Source organism: Bombina bombina, chromosome 3 (genome assembly GCF_027579735.1).
Source record: "Bombina bombina isolate aBomBom1 chromosome 3, aBomBom1.pri, whole genome shotgun sequence".
NCBI classification, from domain to species: domain Eukaryota; kingdom Metazoa; phylum Chordata; class Amphibia; order Anura; family Bombinatoridae; genus Bombina; species Bombina bombina.
The window spans coordinates 250163171-250181530 of NC_069501.1; the positions used below are offsets into that span (position 1 = coordinate 250163171).

Below are 18360 nucleotides of genomic sequence, written 5' to 3' on the forward strand. Positions count from 1 at the left end.
AATTGGGCAAGACAGGACAGATGAGTACACCTTAGAGTCCTTTTACAATAGCTCTGCCTGCGGTCTCAGTAAATAATAATTACGATGGAAAGTAATGCATTTCTGGTAAATTGTTGTCCATCTCATTTTATGTAAATGTGTGTCTATCTCATTGCAGCTCACGTGATTCTGAAACTGACAAAAGCCAAGCATGAAAGTGCCAATCAATCTGAAAAATGGGACTAGTTGTGGCAAATGACCAGAGTAAGTGACAGCAGCTTAGAAAATGAACATCCTTTTACCTCCTTGAGAAACGTAGCTAATAATCCTAGTCAATATTTGCCCCTAAAGCTGTAAAGTTACTAAAGTTAGGAAGTTGAGAGGTCTTTTGTTTCCCTGGTTGGTTCTAACTGTGGTATGTGTATAGACAGTAGAAACGGCCCCCCTAAAACGTCAAAACTGAAAACAGCGCCCTCTAGTGGCCATGCTGCCCTGTCACATGTTAGCAAGCGTTTTGCATATGCATTTGCATATTCCTTGGACTAAATTGCGTCAGTACGGCCACATGGAGAAAGCATGGTTTTCTAAGTGTATCTTCAAGCTGGCAAAAAATGCTGTGGGTTTTGTGTAATGTAAACAGTATACCGAAAGGTTTCTCCCCAATGCACCCGATTGGTCAGTCTCCCTATGTTGAAAAGTTTCTCATCTGTCGTAGTATATAAACCTGGTGGCTTGGCTTGCATAGTGTGCTTGCTTTGGCAGCACATATACTAAAATTGGAACGATACAGAGAAGATTAGCATGGCCCCTGCGCAAGGATGACACGCAAATTCGTGAAGCGTTCCATATTTTGAATCGCACTCACTTTATTTATTTTTTTATTCCTCGCTACGCAACCGTGTGTTGAGATTCAAGAAGTGCCAGCTGTTTGCTATTTTAAAGGGGAATTTGACCGTAATCTACATGGAGTCATTCGATTAATGAAAGTGAAAATGTCAAATTGGGCAAGACAGGACAGATGAGTACACCTTAGAGTCCTTTTACAATAGCTCTGCCTGCGGTCTCAGTAAATAATAATTACGATGGAAAGTAATGCATTTCTGGTAAATTGTTGTCCATCTCATTTTATGTAAATGTGTGTCTATCTCATTGCAGCTCACGTGATTCTGAAACTGACAAAAGTCAAGCATGAAAGTGCCAATCAATCTGAAAAATGGGACTAGTTGTGGCAAATGACCAGAGTAAGTGACAGCAGCTTAGAAAATGAACATCCTTTTACCTCCTTGAGAAACGTAGCTAATAATCCTAGTCAATATTTGCCCCTAAAGCTGTAAAGTTACTAAAGTTAGGAAGTTGAGAGGTCTTTTGTTTCCCTGGTTGGTTCTAACTGTGGTATGTGTATAGACAGTAGAAACGGCCCCCCCTAAAACGTCAAAACCGAAAACAGCGCCCTCTAGTGGCCATGCTGCCCTGTCACATGTTAGCAAGCGTTTTGCATATGCATTTGCATATTCCTTGGACTAAATTGCGTCAGTACGGCCACATGGAGAAAGCATGGTTTTCTAAGTGTATCTTCAAGCTGGCAAAAAATGCTGTGGGTTTTGTGTAATGTAAACAGTATACCGAAAGGTTTCTCCCCAATGCACCCGATTGGTCAGTCTCCCTATGTTGAAAAGTTTCTCATCGGTCGTAGTATATAAACCTGGTGGCTTGGCTTGCATAGTGTGCTCGCTTTGGCAGCACATATACTAAAATTGGAACGATACAGAGAAGATTAGCATGGCCCCTGCGCAAGGATGACACGCAAATTCGTGAAGCGTTCCATATTTTGAATCGCACTCACTTTTTTTTTTTATTCCTCGCTACGCAACCGTGTGTTGAGATTCAAGAAGTGCCAGCTGTTTGCTATTTTAAAGGGGAATTTGACCGCAATCTACATGGAGTCATTCGATTAATGAAAGTGAAAATGTCAAATTGGGCAAGACAGGACAGATGAGTACACCTTAGAGTCCTTTTACAATAGCTCTGCCTGCGGTCTCAGTAAATAATAATTACGATGGAAAGTAATGCATTTCTGGTAAATTGTTGTCCATCTCATTTTATGTAAATGTGTGTCTATCTCATTGCAGCTCACGTGATTCTGAAACTGACAAAAGCCAAGCATGAAAGTGCCAATCAATCTGAAAAATGGGACTAGTTGTGGCAAATGACCAGAGTAAGTGACAGCAGCTTAGAAAATGAACATCCTTTTACCTCCTTGAGAAACGTAGCTAATAATCCTAGTCAATATTTGCCCCTAAAGCTGTAAAGTTACTAAAGTTAGGAAGTTGAGAGGTCTTTTGTTTCCCTGGTTGGTTCTAACTGTGGTATGTGTATAGACAGTAGAAACGGCCCCCCTAAAACGTCAAAACCGAAAACAGCGCCCTCTAGTGGCCATGCTGCCCTGTCACATGTTAGCAAGCGTTTTGCATATGCATTTGCATATTCCTTGGACTAAATTGCGTCAGTACGGCCACATGGAGAAAGCATGGTTTTCTAAGTGTATCTTCAAGCTGGCAAAAAATGCTGTGGGTTTTGTGTAATGTAAACAGTATACCGAAAGGTTTCTCCCCAATGCACCCGATTGGTCAGTCTCCCTATGTTGAAAAGTTTCTCATCGGTCGTAGTATATAAACCTGGTGGCTTGGCTTGCATAGTGTGCTTGCTTCGGCAGCACATATACTAAAATTGGAACGATACAGAGAAGATTAGCATGGCCCCTGCGCAAGGATGACACGCAAATTCGTGAAGCGTTCTGTATTTTGAATCACACTCACTTTTTTTTTTTTTATTCCTCGCTACGCAACCGTGTGTTGAGATTCAAGAAGTGCCAGCTGTTTGCTATTTTAAAGGGGAATTTGACAGCAATCTACATGGAGTCATTCGATTAATGAAAGTGAAAATGTCAAATTGGGCAAGACAGGACAGATGAGTACACCTTAGAGTCCTTTTACAATAGCTCTGCCTGCGGTCTCAGTAAATAATAATTACGATGGAAAGTAATGCATTTCTGGTAAATTGTTGTCCATCTCATTTTATGTAAATGTGTGTCTATCTCATTGCAGCTCACGTGATTCTGAAACTGACAAAAGCCAAGCATGAAAGTGCCAATCAATCTGAAAAATGGGACTAGTTGTGGCAAATGACCAGAGTAAGTGACAGCAGCTTAGAAAATGAACATCCTTTTACCTCCTTGAGAAACGTAGCTAATAATCCTAGTCAATATTTGCCCCTAAAGCTGTAAAGTTACTAAAGTTAGGAAGTTGAGAGGTCTTTTGTTTCCCTGGTTGGTTCTAACTGTGGTATGTGTATAGACAGTAGAAACGGCCCCCCTAAAACGTCAAAACCGAAAACAGCGCCCTCTAGTGGCCATGCTGCCCTGTCACATGTTAGCAAGCGTTTTGCATATGCATTTGCATATTCCTTGGATTAAATTGCGTCAGAAAACCATGCTTTCTCCATGTGGCCGTACTAAGTGTATCTTCAAGCTGGCAAAAAATGCTGTGGGTTTTGTGTAATGTAAACAGTATACTGAAAGGTTTCTCCCCAATGCACCCGATTGGTCAGTCTCCCTATGTTGAAAAGTTTCTCATCGGTCGTAGTATATAAACCTGGTGGCTTGGCTTGCATAGTGTGCTTGCTTCGGCAGCACATATACTAAAATTGGAACGATACAGAGAAGATTAGCATCGCCCCTGCGCAAGGATGACACGCAAATTCGTGAAGCGTTCCATATTTTGAATCGCACTCACTTTTTTTTTTTATTCCTCGCTACGCAATCATGTGTTGAGATTCAAGAAGTGCCAGCTGTTTGCTATTTTAAAGGGGAATTTGACCGCAATCTACATGGAGTCATTCGATTAATGAAAGTGAAAATGTCAAATTGGGCAAGACAGGACAGATGAGTACACCTTAGAGTCCTTTTACAATAGCTCTGCCTGCGGTCTCAGTAAATAATAATTACGATGGAAAGTAATGCATTTCTGGTAAATTGTTGTCCATCTCATTTTATGTAAATGTGTGTCCATCTCATTGCAGCTCACATGATTCTGAAACTGACAAAAGCCATGTATGAAAGTGCCAATCAATCTGAAAAATGGGACTAGTTGTGGCAAATGACCAGAGTAAGTGACAGCAGCTTAGAAAATGAACATCCTTTTACCTCCTTGAGAAACGTAGCTAATAATCCTAGTCAATATTTGCCCCTAAATCGCTTTTGTGTTTCTGCATACCTTGTTACTCCTTGTGCGTTTGCTCTGCTGTTTTGCTTTGTGCTGCTTGGCTTTGCAAATATGGATGATCCTCAATTAGATTGTGCAGGTGCTGTTGTACAAGTTTTGTACAACAGAGTCAGTGGTACTCGGTGTCTGCAAGAGAGGTGTGGGGAAAGTCTGATCAGAGGTCCTTGTGTTGAAAGGGTGAGGCCCACCTTTGAGAACATGAGCGACTTCGAGGTTTTTGAAAAGTGTATAGGCTCAATCAAGAGCAACTCATGGGCCTTTACAAAGTACTTAAACCTCATCTGGAGCCACGTAAATGGATGCAGACTGCAATCCCTGGCATGACCAAGATGCTATGCTGCATAAATGTCCTGGCCTCCGGAAGTTTTCAATACGGAGAGGGGTGCATGCATGGGTTGTCTCAGGATACCGTCTCTGTGGTTTTTGACAAGTTTCTGAACGTCATGGTACGGGTTTATAAGCTTTACATAGGATTCCCTCCAAATGATGACGATTGGAGGTGCATCAAGAGGGAATTCTATGCAATAGCTCAAATGCCCAATGTCTTGGGAGCAATAGATTGCACCCACATTGTGCTGCGTGCTCCAGCAGATGATCAGACCTTCTGAAATCGCAAACATTTTCATAGTCTGAACGTGCAGTTCATTTGCAACTCACGGATGAGGATTATGCAGGTGTGTGCGAATTTTGGGGGGCTTGTCATGATGCCCGTATCCTCAGGCAGTCCTCACTCTGGCGACAGTTTGAGGACAGACAGTTTCCCCATGGGTGGCTCATTGGTGAGTACTTGTGCACAGCATGTTTAAGAAGTTAGACAATTGCCACTGTAATGTTCGCAAACAGTTGTGTTTGTGTAATGTGCAAAATGTGCAGCTATAGGATGCGCTTTAACAATTTATTTGTTTTTTTCCGCAAATGTCTAGTTTGAGCTCCAAACAGATATGTAGCAGGTCATAGCTTAAATGTGCAGCTATAGGATGCAATTTAACCATTTATTTGTCTCTTTCAGCAAATGTCTAGTTTAGGCGATTTTCGTATACACAAATGCATTGTATCATTTTATTTAAATGTATTTTCAGATCATAATTTTTGAGATATTTGTAAAATTGACATTTTGTCATGTTCATTTTTTATAGGCGATTCGGGTTACATGAGCCGGCCTTGGCTCATTACGCCTATATGTAACCCCACAGATGATGCCCAGGTGCGCTATAATTGGGTGCACAAGCGGACAAGGGCTATAGTGGAGTGGATGTTTGGGCTCCTCAAAATGCAGTTACGATGCCTAGACAGGTCTGGAGGAGCCCTCCAATACAGCCCTAGTAAGGTGGCGAAGATGGTTATAGCCTGCAGCGTCCTGCATAACATAGCTCAGCGGGCTGAAACGTTGCAGGCTGTCCAGGTGCTTCAAGTCCTCCAAGATGAGGAGGACAACCCAGTTCTAGAGGGGCCATTCCGGATTGAGGGGGGTCAATGTCAGAGCCAACATCATCAACCGCTACTTCAGACAGTAAATACTATGTTATATAGGAGCATTGCAAATATGTGAGACTTTTAGGAAAATGAAAGTAGAATCGTGCGAACATGTTAGGATTGTTCAAGAAATGATTATAGCAAAATCTAAAATATATTTTATTATCATAGGTAATTTATACATCAAATGATTTTGGCATTGGCTCCTGTAATGACTTCGCCACCTGATTTTTAAAGACAACATCAGATAGTAAGTAAACACAATGTATAGACTGAGATGGGGGGTAGGGGGATTTTGCACAATGATCCATCATATGGCATACAATTAGTTTACATGTATTTAGTTTAGACATTATTAGCTTTTAGATAGTCTGAAAGAGATAAATGCCACAGATAGCAGATAAAGGAATACTCTGAAGCATATAGTATTGCCAAAGTCATACATCATAGGTTAAGTCTGCACAATGTATGTGACTCAGCTTAAAACTTGATTGTTAGAACATAACACAAAAGAGGCTAAGTAAGCTATTGCTATAAACATATTAGGAAATAGGTAGTGTTGGAGATATTTGATTTTCAATTTATTTTACATTAGGGAGATGACTTCATCTACAGAATGAAAGTGAAGAATACCAATGTGATCATGTCTGTGGCATTGTCTTTCAACTGTGCTGACTTTGAAAAACACATAAAGACACCTTCATATTGTAAGTATATACACTGTATAGAACAAGATAGGGGTGTGGCCCCTGATTCATCATATGGCACACTATTAGTTTACATGTCTTACGCAGTTTATACATTATTAGATTTTATATATTCTGAAATGTATTAATGTGACAGCAGATAAAGAGATACTCTGAAGCACATTGAATTGAGTCATACATCAGAGGTTGAGTATGCACAATGTATGTGACTCTGCTTTACACTTGATTGTTAGAACATAACACGAAAGAGGCTACATATGCTTAGTAAGCTATTGATATAAATATTTTAGGAAATAGTTAGGGGGAGGGATGCAGAACTATGTAACATTTTATTACAGATTTGATGTACACTTTATTTTTCATTAGGGAGATTGACTTCATCTACAGACTGAAAGTGAAGAATACCAGACTGAAAGTGAAGAATACCAATGTGATCATGTCTGTGGCATTGTCTTTCAACTGTGCTGACTTCGAAAAACATACAAAGACACGTTCACATGGTAAGTGTACACAATTCTCTGGAACAAGACTGGGGATGCAGGATACATCCTATGGGAAACACTAATGTTTCCTCTTCTTTTAGATGGTATTTCACAATCCTCTATTTTTGAAAGTGATGAATATGACACGTATTTAAGTATAACTGATATTTTGAATAGAATCGACTTTTAAAGACCATACATCCAGGTTAGTTTGCACAATGCATGCTATTAAGAATCTTAGGAGGAATAATGTGCAACTAATTCATAATATATTGAATGTGTCAGACAATTTTAAACATGTCCTATTTTTGAAGACATTTATTAAATATACATTCCCCCTACTTTGTGCTAGAGAGGACTCAGATTGTGATCAATCATACAGATAAAGGGATGCATTTCATAGTTGACATTTAGGTATATAAGTTTTTGAAGGGACAGGAAATATTACATTTAATTATGTCCCTCAAACAATTGAATAATTAGGATATTTGAACAAAATTGGATATTAGGCATTATTTTGTCTAATTTTAAAAGTTAATATTTAAGTCAACTCTTGATTAGACAATTTAATGTGATTAATTTAAAATTATGTTTAGATAGATGGATATAGATGATATAGATCTAGGTCTTCAGTCTGAACCTGGCTTTAATATCAAAACAAACAATACATGTTAGAGCATAGACAGAAGATACATGTTCAATTATTATATTTACAGAATATTTGTTTAGTCATGTGTTCATTAAATAACATAATTGATTTCATATTCTAATATTTTTGTTTTTTCTTACAGATTTTCATTTTTGATGAATTCCAAAATGAATATAGATTTATTGGTAGAATTTTTTTTTTCAAATAAATATATTTACTTACTATCGCCTAGATTATGAGTTTTGCAGTAACAGGGGTGCGTTGCTAACGAACCTTTTTTTTCCAGCGCTCACGTTAAACAACGCTGGTATTACAAGTTTTCTGAATGGCTGCGTTAGCATCAGAAAAGTGAGCGTTGAGAAAATTTAGCTCCACTTCTCACTGTAATACCAGCGCTGCTTACGTTAGTGGTAAGCTGGCTAAAACGTGCTCGTGCACGATTTCCCCATAGGAAACAATGGGGCTGAGACGGCTGGAAAAAAAACCTAACACCTGCAAAAAAGCAGCGTCCAGCTTCTAACCCAGCCCCATTGTTTCCTATGGGGAAATATCTTTTATGTCTACACCTAGCACCCTAACATGAACCCCGAGTCTAAACACCCCTAATCTAACACTTATTAACCCCTAATCTGCTGCACCCGACATCCTCGCCACCTACATTATATTATTAACCCCTAATCTGCCGCTCCGGACACCACCGCAACCTACATTATACCTATGAACCTCTAATCTGCTGTCCCTAACACCGCCGCCACCTACATTATATATATATATTAACCCCTAATCTGCCACCCCCAATGTCGCCGCAACCTAACTACAATTATTAACCCCTAATCTGCTGCCCCCAACATCACCGCTACTATATTAAATGTATTAACCCCTAAGCCTAACCCTAACACCCCCCTAACTTAAATCTATTTTTAATAAATATAAATAAAATTACTATAATTAAATAAATAAATCCTATTTAAAACTAAATACTTACCTATAAAATAAACCCTAATATAGCTACAATATAACTAATAGTTACATTATAGCTATTTTAGGATTTATTTTAATTTTACAGGCAACTTTGTATTTATTTTAACTAGGTAGAATAGTTATTAAATAGTTATTAACTATTTAATAACTACCTAGCTAAAATAAATACAAATATACCTGTAAAATAAACCCTAACCTAAGTTACAATTACACCTAACACTACTCTATAAATAAATAAATTAACTTAATTAAATTAAACTAATTACAATTAAATTAAATAAACTAAATTACGGAAAAAAACACTAATTTACAGAAAATAAAAATAAATTACAATTTTTTAAACTAATTACACCTAATCTAATCCCCCAAATAAAATAAAAAGCCCCCCAAAATAATAAAATTCCCTACCCTATACTAAATTACAAATAGCCCTTAAAAGGGCCTTTTGTGGGGCATTGCCCCAAAGTAATCATCTCTTTTACCTGTAAAAGAAAAATACAATACCCCCCCAACATTACAACCCACCACCCACATACCCCTACTCTAAAACCCACCCAATCCCCCCTTTAAAAAACCTAACACTAACCCCCTGAAGATCACCCTACCTTGAGCCGTCTTCACCCAGTCGGGCACAAGTGGTCCTCCAGAGGGTCTGAAGTCTTCATCCTATCCGGGCAGAAGAGGACATCCAGACTGGCAGAACTCTTCATCTAAGCGGCATCTTCTATCTTCATCCTTCCGGAGCGGGTCCATCTTAAAGACATCCGACGCGGAGCATCCTCTTCCATCCGACGGTGACGACTGAATGACTGGTCCTTTAAGATGGCGTCCCTTGAATTCCGATTGGCTGATAGAATCCTATCAGCCAATCGGAATTAAGGTAGGAAAAATTGAAGTTTTTGGAGTATGGGCCAATGTTTATTTATTATTTTGGCTATGTGGTTACCATGAGAGCTATACTGTGAAGAAAAAAACATTCTGTTTTTATTTTTATCTGGCTTAGGTCTTATTTTTCCCAGGGCTTTGCTACATTTGTCTATAACCACTTGTGGATACCCTCTATTAAGAAATTTCTTTTGCATCTCTTTGAATCTTTTACTGTAATTCTCAGGTTCTGTAACTATCCGTTGTACCCTCATGAGGGTTGTTTTTAGTGAGAGACTCGACTAAATTACTGATGAGAAAATAAGCCGTCTGCAAAAATAGCTGCAAGAAAGGAAACGTATAAAGTTCATAAGAGATGAACAAGATTACTCACAAGGTTGGGTGTACAGATGGCGACAGAGTTCCCATGGCAACCGGGGTAAACAACCCAAGGGGGAATGGGGAACCAATCAACAGCACAAGAAAGGCCCACGTGTTCCGGAAGGAGAGACGACGACGGATACAACGTCAAGCTCCATGAGTCCGAGCGGAGAGCAAACAGGCGACGAGCCGGAAAAAAACACACAAAAAAAAAGATGCAGGTCAGAAAATCCAACCAGAGGGGCCAATGAAACCAAAAGAATTGACAGTAGTGAACATCTTGCACACAACGTTGAAGGATGGTGAACTTACATTGCTGAACAGGGGATTATCTTTTTTTTTTTTTTTTTTTTTTTTTACTTTAATAGTTTTTTATTGAGGTTAAAAAAGCAGGTTCACAACAGTCTCATCAAAAGGTAAAACTTCACATGATACATTCTACTGACATGACATGACACTGAAACACCTCATTTTTTAAGTCTAATAAATTCGCAAAGTCCTCAGATTAACAGGTCCAGTCAAGGGACCAGAAATTAAACAGGTATTTGAGGACATGTTGGCAGAGATAATAGTACCAATCACTGTTTCAACATATATGGAATGATACAAAATATGGAATGAACATACAATATTCAAATAAAACAAACTTCAGATTCTATTCTAAATCTATTATCTGTTACCACTGAACTAGTATTAAAACGTATGGGTGACTAGGACTACTATCTTAAATAAACTACAGGGACGCAGGAAATTATAAACAAAGTTTAATTACCTGTTTTGAAACCCCGAGAGCCGTTCTATGGAAATGCAGGAAAAACTAAGTTATGGCTCTACGGGTTGGACAGAGACTACCTAACTCTGTCAAAAGATATGCGGGGAAGAAGGAAATCATCCCTAACCGCACAGAGGTGGTGGGGGGTGGAGGGTAGGTGGCAAATAGCGTATCGTTCTATTGTTATTGTATATATCTAACAGCTTTAGTATTCATCTTAAGTGGCTGCTTCAAACCTATGTGAAAGCTATGTTGTATATAATATGCTCAAACTACGCTAGAAAACATAGATAATTAGTGAGGCAACTCAACAGCAGTTAAAGCTGGGTATAGGGGAGCAATTAAAGGTGACTCACAGTTCTCAGAGGTGGGAGCTAAATGTATTAGGTTAACGTACTATTTACAACTATTGGTAAGAAATCCCAGTTAGGTCTACTCACCGAAGAGAACAGGGCCCTGTGAAACAATACTGAATCTAAATGGAAGCTGGGAGAACTGGATACATATTATTAGAATCCTCAATCATAAACATAAAGTCAACACAGTCAAGCAAAACTACCAAACCTAAGAACCGTTTCTGTAAGAACTACATTTATCTTGTACACAGGGGAGACATCAAGGGAGTTTTAGTCTGCATCTAACTGTCACTATAGTGTCACTTCTTAGGGGAAGTTAGGTGAAATCAGGCATATTTTGATATGTAACCGCATGCTAGGAAATTAAACTGATTGTGTGCAGCAGTCATGGGTTAAAGGGCCCCCTCTACTCACTACATCACTATAATGTTAATAGCTAGCGCTGTATTCAATTAAAAGAACCAAACAGACCCTACTATAAATTGCTAAAACCTATGGCTTGTTCACGCTGGGATCTCATATTAGGTACATAAGGGGTCATCTGACCCTGTCAGGTGCTGTAGCCCTTAAATTGCATATCTGATAGCTTTAAAGTATATAAGCCTTCAAAAGGTACTTACGGAATATATAACCCACTATAGAAGTTCCAAAATAAACAGAGTCTAGCATATATTGCTTGTTTATGAGAGATTACCCCAATAGATTTGTGTTAGTCTGGTCTCTAAGCAGTGGTGAATACAATAGGGAAACAAAGCAAAATATGACTAACCAGTCTTAGGTATATTATCAACATTAAAGCATAGCTATATTAACATAAACAGAGTGCATGGAGAAGCCAACTCGCCATTCAGATCATTTTCATTTGCCGCCATTAGAGCTGTGATACATGTTGGCGGGCTGGGAAGTTCAAAAAACGTATAGTGTGTATTATTATAGCATTGAAACCACTGCCACTTTGAATTTAGAGCTATTAAAGTCCATATAAGAAGTCACCAAATCTTACAAACTGCCCTTTGCAATGAGCATAAACATGTATGTTTTCGTTAGGACAGCAGTATTCCGGCAGCGATATTAACACAAGGATTGGTTAACAGCTTAATAGGGTGTAATGCCCCCCGTATAAAAAAAAACAGTCTCACTTTAACAGCAGCTCGAATGCTAAATCTTGTACTTGTAAGTCTCGCGGGCCATATATAAATTTCAACTTTGAGCTGCACTTAGTATTTCAGCTTACTCTGATGCAGATCCGAACTGAACGACGGTCAGTACTGAAGGATTTGGCCTTGTCAGGTGAGCCACAGAGCGGTGATGGGATCAGGATGACTTCCAGATTCGAGTGGTGACAGGATTGTTAAAACATGGAAACTTGTCTGGGAGCCCCCAGGGTCAAACGGCCGGCGGGAGTAAAGTGCGTCTACACAATCTATGAGCTGGCAAAAGGTTCTCTGAGTGGTGTCCCAGACCGAAGCTCGATCTCTCAATCTCACTCTTTTCAAAGGGAAGTAGTGCTCTCTGCTCATACTGACAGCGTTCTCAAGCGCCTGTAAGTTGCGATCCAGCTCAAGGGGTGGTCTATTAGCACCACCGAAACTATCCCTCAGAGCTTCAGCCTGTATTCGCTTTCCTTGAGGGTAGATAGGCGTGTAGGGAGCGTCCTCCACAGCTGTCTGTATGGTATCGGGCTGCACAATGAGGACTGCCTCCTCCTTAACATCAGACACAGACCGCTTTGCGTCAGGGTAATCCGCTCCTACAGCTGCTATCAAGGAATCAAACCTATTAAGTATCTGCCTCTCATACTCGGCAAACAAGGCCTGTATCTCAGAAAAGGTGGCGTTCTCCATATCAGAGAGGAGGCCGTTGGCGCAGTTAGATTCCTCAAGCCTCTGTCGTTTGGCCCCCAACTAAAGACCTCAGCAGTGCCTCATCACAGGGTGCAATTGCCTTTAAGATCACACCATAAATCTTTGCAGAAAGTTAGATTATTATATTTAAAAGTAGAATAATGTCAGGAGCCTCCTCTAGATGCGACTTGCTGCCTCGGCTTCAAGCTCCGCCCCCCAGGGGATTATCTTTTTGCCCCAATGCACGAACAGATTTCTTTAAGATTAACAAGGACATAAACAGGTTTTTTTCACAACATCAAACTAAAATTACAAGTTGCAGGTGATGTAAGCAATAGAAATGTCCTAGATAAAGACTCTAATATATGGACTTTAAAAAATATAGGGCTAAGGAAAAAAGTAATTATAACCCTGTTATACGCAATGATAGCATTAACACATTTATTCAATTAGTAAATATGAATGTAAGCAAAATACAGAAGCAAGTAGCCAGAGAAAGTAATATCAGTAAAATAGAAAAGAAGGCAATGCAAACTTTTAAAAGTTGAATCAAATTATACTGAAGGGGGCGGACAAGGGAGGAGCCTCAGTTATAATGGACAAGAAATATTATATAGAAGAGATTAGACAACAGCTCAATGATACAGGGACTTATAAAGAATTGGCTAAAAATCCAGTCCACAAAATACAGAGGGAGTTATTGGCCTGCCTGGAGAGAGCAGTTAAGATTGGTGTTATTGATATAAAATTAAAAGAGTATTTGTATAATAAAGAACCAAGGATGCCAATTTTTTTAATACGGTTCCAAAGATACACAAAAATCTTGCTGCTCCTCCAGGCAGGCAAATTATCTCCAGTATAGATTCTGCCTTTTCAAATGTGTTGATTTTTATTGACAAGTTGTTACAAGTAGAGGTAATGAAATGCAGCTCCTATATTAGAGACACAGGAGATTTCCTCAAGAAAGTAAAAGAACTGTATTTACTAAATGATCAATTTATTTTGTACACATTAGATATTAAGAGCCTATATACATGCATCAAACATGAAACAGGTATAGGCATTATAAAGAGGATATTGAGTGTGGACAGAGGTTTTTCACAACAACAATGTGCATTTATTGAGGATCTTCTAAGGCTTATACTTTATTGGAATTACTTTATGTTTCAAGATGACTGGTTTATCCAGATAAAAGGGACAGCCATGGGGTCCAACGTTGCCCCATCATACGCCAATTTATTTATGAATATGGTTGAAGAAAAAATTATCTATGAAAATTAATTGTTTAAATTGTTTGGGGGGGCGCATGGTGGCGCTCCATAGATGATATTTTTGGTGTATGGTGGGGCAGCGTGGACACCCTAACCAGATTTGTTGCTGATTTAAACCTGGCAGTCAGAGATTTGGAATTCACACTAAACTATAGTGAGGAGAGTATAATGTTTTTGGACACCAGGGTATATAAGAAAGACACAAAGCTAGAATTTGATTTACACACAAAAGAAACAGACAGGAACACACTCCTTCAATACGATAGTTTCCACCCACGAAATTTAGTGGAGTCTCTCCCTAAAAGCCAACTCATGAGGGTACAACGGATAGTTACAGAACCTGAGAATTACAGTAAAAGATTCAAAGAGGTGCAAAAGAAATGTCTTAATAGAGGGTATCCACAAGTGGTTATAGACAAATGTAGCAAAGCCCTGGGAGAAATAAAACCTAAGACAGATAAAAATAAAAACAGAATATTTTTTCTTCTTCACAGTATAGCTCTCATGGTAACCAGATAGCCAAAATGATAAATAAACATTGGCCCATACTACAAAAATGTAATAGCCAGGTAGAAGAATTTAAGGAGAGACCAATTATAGCACACAAAAGGGTCAAGAATTTGAGGGACCATTTTGTGAGGTCTGATATAGGTCCAGCCAGACAAAATCAACAAAGCTATATGGATAAAAATAATTTAGGTTGTTACCCTTGTCTGGGATGCATAAGCTGCAACTCGATAATTAGAGGAAAGGAATTTGTACATCCTAGAAGTGGCCAAAAACTAATAATTAGAAATTTCTTCACATGTGATACAACTTATGCTGTGTATTTAATTAAGTGTCCATGTTCCCTCATCTATATTGGAGAGACGGTAAGAAAAGTCAAAGATAGAATGAGTCAGCACCACTCCAATATTGGGATACAGGGGCCTCCTTGTCCCCACATCTATCACTTTTTGGAAAAGGGACACAATGTAAGCCAACTCAGGTGGCAAATAAAAGATCATGTAGGCCCACAAAGAAAGGGAGGTTACCGTGAGAAATTACTTAAACAAAAATAAATGTACTGGATTAATAGTTTGGGGTCAATGGCCCCTTATGGTATGAATAGGGATTTTGATTGGTCAATATTCTGGTAAAATGGCTGAAAACATTATGTAGAAATATTGTCCATATAAAAATATAAGGTCTGTATCTAAGGTAGTAATGCAATTTTGAAGATGATTAAAAGTGTATGTATATAGTTATCCAATGATTGTAAGATATATATAATGTAACAATGAATTTGTAACAATGAATCCATGATGAAAGGAGTTTTTCTTCATTAAAAGAGATGAAATAACTTAATAATTTAATGACACTAGATGGCGCTAGAGGCCATAAATGAATGGTGCCAAACTTAACAGTATAAAAGAGGCTTCTCAGTGTATGATGTATATAGCATGATTAACTGATTTCTATCACGAAAAGTTGCTGTCTTGTTGTCAATAAAGACATTTTATTATACTGGTGCTGTGGACATTTACATTTTTGGAACATTGTTAGGTGGAACAGGCAGTTTCCACAATCTGCATGAGCACAGAATTTCTTTCCAGCAGTTGTTCCATACACGTAAGGGTTATGTAAAACATACAATTATAACAAGGTTTCCAATTCTTCTATTCTCAAATGTGCTTCAGTCTCTTGCTATAATGTTTTGAAGGAGCATCAGTACACTGAACACATGGGTGAGGCAATGACAATCGGTAGATATATGCAGCCACCAATCAGCAGATCTAAGCTATGTTCTTGACTGCTCCTGCGCAGTCTAAGATAAACCTTTCGGCAAAGGTTAACAAGATAACTTGGCAAAGAATATGAGTAAACGTGAATGTTATTTAAAATGTTATACTCTGTCAAAATCATGTAAGTGAATGGTCTGCTTTCATACACCTTTTAAATTAAATAGATTTCAAAAAATTAGTCAAACACTATAATGTAGCTTGAAAAATATACACTTTATTTAACACATCTAGAGAAATATGGCATACAGGCTTATTATCAAATTGTAATGGTCAATATTTTGTATTAGAACAGTTTGGACATCACAAAGCAAAAACCAATCAATCTAATCAACAAGGACCGCATGTGATAATGTTGTCGCCACACACTTGTAAAACACACTCTGCAAACAATGGACCCGGTCCCATAGAAGCCTATTAAATGCAGAGCTGTGCTCCACAAGTGTAAGAAGACAACATCATCACATACCTATTCTTTACACATTAAATTAAATAATATATATATATATATATATATATATATATATATATATATATATATATATATATATACAATTACTTCCACCTTCTTCCCACGAGACGGAGTCTCTGGGGAGGGAAACTGCCCCCTCCAATGAGTTCTCATAGGAGATGGTTGGGGAAGAAGGGGAGGAGGAGTACTATGAGTGGTTAAGGGATCACCAGGCTAAGGAGGAGATTGAGGCAGAGGAGAAGATGGAGGCCCAGGAGCAGAAGCTCTTTCCCCAGGTCCGCTTGGCACCTTCTGGAGGACCTGCAACATATTATTTAGAGTATTCAAGATATAAGTTTGTCCTTCAAACAGTTGGTTCTTTACTCCTATCATAAACACCCTGTATTCTGCCTGTTCCCTCTGGGAGGCACGCTTCTCTTCAAGGAAGTTTCTCATGAGCTTCAGCTCTGGCACCTCTGGGGGGATGTTCTCCTCAGGATGAGCTGCTGCACGGCGGGCTGCTGGTGCACAGCGGGCTGCTGCAGGAATCTTTTCTGCAGCCGGGGCTTCTTCAGGGGGTGCTTCTTCAGGGATGTCTTCCATTTCTCCCTGAGGTAGCGAGTCATCTGCAACACTCTCATGCCTGGGTAACGGAGGAGCCTGTTGGTGGTGTGCTTCCTCCTCCCTGGCTTCAGACTCTGTATATTTTAAAAAGAAAGAAATCAATATATTAGCACAATTCAGAATAAAGATGTAAATGTTAATGAGGCTTGCTTTTGTAATTCAATTGTAAGCCAAAGCTATCAATACGTATTTTCAAACCCGTCTTTCTGATATCTATATGGTCAATATGAATGTCTTTTTGTGTTTGTCTTAAATCTGTTGAAATGCACACCTAATCTGTAGACTAGCTACTAATGTGATGGCTTTTCTTCAAATACAACTTTCTCAAGGTAATTCTGAATGCGTTTACGTAATAATGTTTAAAAAAGCGGTATTTCGTTAGTCATATCCCTATTTTTTTTTTGCGTGTGAATGGGTTATGAGGTAGATGTAAAGAGATTAATAAATTATTTTACCGGCAGATGAGAGGCGCAGGTTCCCGGTATCAACTCCTCCGATACCGACTATGGCCACCTCAGATGTTGGGATGCAGCATTTCCTCCCAGCGGCAGTACACAAAGGTTTGTTCCGGACTGCCATCGGTCCCTGCAAGGTATTCCCTCTCCCTTGTGAGCTTCTTCTTAAGTTCAGCTCTGCAGTCCCGGTAACGGTGCTGGATAGACTTGACATCCCTCTTATATTCCCCCACTGCATTAACGGCATTCGTGATCTCCATCCTCAACTTCCTCTTATCCGAAAGGGTGGCCCTCTGTGCCTGCAGCCTTGTAGCCCTCTCCATATAAGCTTCGATAAGAGCCTCCTTCTCCTTCATGGTATATCTCTCCTCCATCTGCCTGGGCTTCCCCTGCGATGTGAGCCTCTGTTCCCCCGGACTCTGAAGCGCCCTGTCTATGCTGCACACCACTGGGCCCAGCTATTTGTTCGTTTTCCACAGCGTGGCTGGGTCCACCTACCCCTTCCTCTCCCTCCCCCCTTCCTCTCTAAGTCCTCTCCCCCTCCATCTCTCCTGCCTAACCTCCTCCATAAGCTCATCCCTAAACTCATGTCTAATGAGCTCTAATAGCTCTCGGCTAATCTGCCCCCTATCCCGCCATACTCAATCAAAATGTGAAGGTGCCCAAATGAAAGGGGGTCAAAATAATGAACTAAAAATAAAAAGTGTTCAAAGTGTGAATGGGATAAAAAAAAAAAAGGGTAAGGAGTATTAAACAGATAAACGTATATGGTAAAAAAAGATGAAAATGAGGATATGTAAACAATAAGTTGGTATAAATCAAACAAAATCTAACTATGGGATGGGTATTTGTTAAGTGTTGTAAATGTTTTTTATTTGTAATAATGTTTCGTAATCGCCAATGCAAATGTTTTGTTTGTGTATCAGTGTGCTATTTTGTCTTCATGTTTTGTTCTGTGTTGCAGATCGCAACGTATTTTCCTATTCCTCGTTTAGTGTAAATGTTGTGTA

General features: G+C 39.1%; 4 non-coding genes across 4 annotated transcripts; all 4 read left to right on the top strand.

Moving 5' to 3' along the window:
- Positions 1-725: 725 nt before the first annotated feature.
- LOC128655158 (U6 spliceosomal RNA) lies at positions 726-832 on the top strand. Its single transcript, XR_008401703.1, has one exon. It is a non-coding gene; the product is annotated as a U6 spliceosomal RNA (small nuclear RNA).
- An 871-nt stretch (positions 833-1703) lies between these two features.
- LOC128655157 (U6 spliceosomal RNA) lies at positions 1704-1810 on the top strand. Its single transcript, XR_008401702.1, has one exon. It is a non-coding gene; the product is annotated as a U6 spliceosomal RNA (small nuclear RNA).
- An 866-nt stretch (positions 1811-2676) lies between these two features.
- LOC128655160 (U6 spliceosomal RNA) lies at positions 2677-2783 on the top strand. The gene has a single exon (XR_008401705.1). It is a non-coding gene; the product is annotated as a U6 spliceosomal RNA (small nuclear RNA).
- An 868-nt stretch (positions 2784-3651) lies between these two features.
- Positions 3652-3758, top strand: LOC128655161 (U6 spliceosomal RNA). The gene has a single exon (XR_008401706.1). It is a non-coding gene; the product is annotated as a U6 spliceosomal RNA (small nuclear RNA).
- The last annotated feature ends 14602 nt before the right edge of the window (positions 3759-18360 follow it).